General features: G+C 44.0%; 1 non-coding gene across 1 annotated transcript; it reads right to left on the bottom strand.

Annotated features, from left to right (window-relative positions):
* Window positions 1-2,158: 2,158 nt before the first annotated feature.
* LOC130267903 (U2 spliceosomal RNA) lies at window positions 2,159-2,345 on the bottom strand. The gene has a single exon (XR_008843330.1). It is a non-coding gene; the product is annotated as a U2 spliceosomal RNA (small nuclear RNA).
* Between the last annotated feature and the right edge of the window lie 1,839 nt (window positions 2,346-4,184).

The raw sequence follows: 4,184 nt of genomic DNA, 5'->3' as shown, positions 1-4,184 counted from the left end.
CTGTGATGTCCTTCCTATAAAAGAAGACACTTGTCCCACAATAAAGAGTTCTGATTTTATACCTGAAGACTGGTGTTGCCTGTTTCTTGGGTACAAGGATGCAATAATCTCTAGTTCTGCCTGGGGATATTGCCTGTGATAGGCTGGGGCTTGTCATCCGGAAGGAGAAGTCACTTTTGGCGGAGTCAGTCCGTCACAAAGGGATAAGTGTCTGATCATGGGGTTCAAACTGCTGGGATCCCGGCGATCTCCTGTACAAGGCCTCATCTACTTACCCATCCTTGGCATTCTCCTGCCCCCACCTTCCTGGACAAGTGGCAGTGATGGCCAGCTAAGCCAATCACCACATACAACATTGTCTCGTCAAAGCCGGTGATTGGCAGAACGGGCTGCAATTTGCACTCATCCAGGAAGGTAGGGGCTGGAGCCCCATACAAGGACTGGTAAGAAGACAGGAGCCCCATACAGGTGAAGGTCCCATCGGTCAGACCACACCACCATAACACAAATCCGCTATCCTGTGGATAGGAGATTAGTGTCTGAGGTCAGCTCCCTGGAGTACCCCTTTTATGTACATGGAATATGGCCTATGTGGAAACAAGTTTTTCAAGATTTTGCTACATGACATTTAATTACTTAAATCAAAGTGAAAAAACAATATACAGTACATATATATCTATATATATGTAAAACTCAATGTGTGTATGTATATGTGTATGTTCCAGCATTTATACATACTACTAGTTTTATATTCTGACCTTAGGTAGACATGTATATGATTTATAGGTGATTGTTCACACTTTATTATTCTTTAACCCACACTGCGTTATTATGCAGCCGCCCCCTACTTATAAGATTGATATAAAAATATAGTTTGAGTTTCATAATCAGCATACATGTGTACCTAAGGTCCGAATATAAAACTAGTAGTATGTAAAAAGGACAGCCTACACATGCAGTATAAATAAATAAAAAAAAAACACCCTTATTGTGATGTATTGATGATTGTTCACACGTTATTCTGATACCTATTGCATAGTTACATAGTTGCATAGTTACATAGTTAGTACGGTCGAAAAAAGACTTATGTCCATCAAGTTCAACCAGGGAATTAAGGGGTAGGGGTGTGCGCAATATTGGGGAAGGGATGGGATTTTATATTTCTTCATAAGCATTAATGTTATTTTGTTCCAGGGATGTATCTAATCCTGTTTTAAAGCTGTTAATTTTTCCTGCTGTGACCAGTTCCTGAGGTAGACTGTTCCATAAGTTCACAGTTCTCATGGTAAAGAAGGCGTGTCGCCCCTTGAGACTAAACTTTTTCTTCTCCAGACGGAGGTAGTGCCCCCTCGTCCTTTGGGGGGGTTTAACCTGGAACAGTTTTTCTCCATATTTTTTGTATGGGCCATTAATACACTTATATATACGTTTATCATATCCCCCCTTAAACGTCTCTTCTCAAGACTAAACAATTGTAACTCCTTTTTTTTGCCGAGGAACGTGCTCTCGATTCACCCAAAGTGCAAGAAAAAGTGCAAACGTGTTACACTAAAAAAAAAACGTGCACAAAGGATGCGGTCTATCGCAAGCCCTTCTCCGATAGGAGAGAGGCCCCCCAACAAACCTTACCCTTCGCCTCAGGAGCAAAAGGTACCTGCGAGGTTCCAGGTTCGATGTCCCTTTTCGGCGAAGCTACTAGGGGACCACAAATGCTCCCGGCATCCCCCTTGGCGTTAACCAAGGTATCTGCCCGCAGACCCGGTAACGGTAGGTACCCTGCCAAAGCAGGAGTACCCGGGGTGTTTGCAGGGAGGTGCGGAACCTAATGGCCACACACACCTCCCCTAGACCGCCAGGAGGGACACCCAGAAGGGCTACCGCATCCTGACAAATCCTGTGAACACACAACACGAAAAAAGTGACACAGTGAGACAAAAAGAAATAAATAAGTGAATGTGTGCAGATATACTGCCCGGACATCCGGCCAGATCTATAAAAATTTCTCTGATCCTAGCCAGAAGGCCGGGAATCAAGAGGTGAGTGCCACAAGGTGAAGAGATTATGGTGCCCTTGCTTCAACTCAGTGAGCCAGTACTCCCCGAGGCACAAAAGTACCTCGGCTCTAGACCCTCTCAGCCTTATGGCGAGACCCGGAGGGAACAGGTCACATCGTGGCAGCCGTCGAGCTGATTCCTCAGAACCAGCCCCGGAAAGCCCTGGTACACCTGCATCCTCCATGCAGCACCCATCCCCACCAGCCCCATACCGGTGTAGTTTGCCACTGGCATGAAAACTGATAAGAACAGATACTACACTTGATCTTAGCCAAAAGGCCCAGAAGCTGTTTCAGGTTACTTGCCCCTCATCAATACAGAGCAGGGTGAACTGGCTTGGCGGAAATGAGGGGCCTTAGACCAACTAAACTGGATGAGTATTTAACTCAGGGAGAGTTCACCACTCCTGGTGTGACGGAGCTTTCAAGGGCCACTAAGCACTCTGCACATATATATATGTGTAAAGGGAAAATTGAGTGCATAGAGAAATATAAAATAGATTAAAAGAAGATGAAAAATATATTAATATTATTAGTGACTGTACTAGATGATACCCTATGAGGGGGCCAAAGTGAATAAATACATATACACGTGAAAAATACATGGAAATATAATAAATAATAAAAAAGCAAAATTCATGAAATATCAAAAATAAATGAAGACAAACATGAAAAACATAAGTGAAACAAATTAATATATAAGCACATCTATATTATCAAAGTGAAAGTGCTGAGGTGCAAAAATTGTACAACATATAAAAAGTTTTTGTATCTGTTAGTGTAATCAATCTTTCAGCGCTCCATTAGTACATGCTGCAGAGGCTGTCTGCAATAGAGGAGCGCTGATCGGACAGGAAAGAGGCAGGTAGAGACCCTCGGCCCGTCCTCTCAGCTGATCAGGACCCTGCAAATTTGCCGCCCCTGTCCCGATCAAATTCCATTGAGCTACCAGTACTTGTTTGAGGCAACCAACTTTAATTGAGGCATCTTAAGGGTTAATGGAACTCACCTGATCGATATTGCACAGCATTAGCCAGTATAAAGCGAGCTCCACTCCTGAGTTTGCTTTATAGACCCGTTGCACGGCTGCACCACATATATACAGCAGTGGCCAGTTGGGGAGGGGTTAGGACACCTCCTTCCAGCGCTAGGCACTGCTGGGAGGAGAAACAGGGAGACGCTCGCTGGAGGGGTAGGCCGCACCGCAGGGGAGGCGAGTCTGTGGTGGCAGGTGTGTTTCACCTGTTTGTCGACTCCCGTGCTGTGCAGCCCCTCAAGCATGTGGCTCATTGTTTCTCCTCCCAGCACCATCTAGGTTATTGCAACATTTTGCAATGGATGAAATTGCTATATCACAAACCGCAAAATTCCTGATGTGATTGTGACATATTGTGCAGCCCAAATAAAAATTAAGATACACATATTCCTATACATCTAAGGAGTTTAGGACTACAAAGAAGAACAGAAGGTTTGCATAATTTTTTCATTTATTTATGCATTTTTTAAATAAGACATTTACTATAAGAACATAACAATCTGTTCTATTCCTCCATCTTGCTGTTATGGAGAGAGGTTGGTGCCGTTGGATTTCTTGGCTCTAGGTCTTTATCTCTAGAGTTGCCGCAGTTCTAGTTGTTTCAGTAGTAAGTTCTGGGCTGTGGTGTGAAATTTCAACTCCAACATACAGATGACAGGTTCTTATGATGTTCTGCATGGTCCTCTATACCCCAAAGGCATCGATCCGAACCCTTAGGGAGATGCTGCAGGTGTTCCTGGACATGGTGAACAATAGGTGTTCCATGGTGGAATAGAAAGTCCCATTTGTCAGCAGGATGAGGACCAGAATTGACCACTCGATGATTTTGACAAAGGCTTCAATCATCTCTTCACATTCTCCAGCAAACAGTTGGTTGTATACAACAAACCCAGTTCCTATAATAAGAAAGACACAGGCAAGAGCCATAGAAGAGAAGATGGCTCTTACATGGCAGATGACTCTTGATGCTCCCGGTACTTTGTACAGGAGGATGGATTGCCACATGTTGTATATTCCAGCACAGATGAATGTAGCGATGGCAGCGATGCGATGAATCATCGGGTAGTCTGTTGTTGAAAATAATGACATGATGAT

The sequence above is a fragment of the Hyla sarda genome, chromosome 4, assembly GCF_029499605.1.
Source record: "Hyla sarda isolate aHylSar1 chromosome 4, aHylSar1.hap1, whole genome shotgun sequence".
NCBI lineage: Eukaryota > Metazoa > Chordata > Amphibia > Anura > Hylidae > Hyla > Hyla sarda.
Note: the sequence above shows the minus strand (reverse complement) of the source record. Positions and strands in the feature narration are given on the sequence as shown.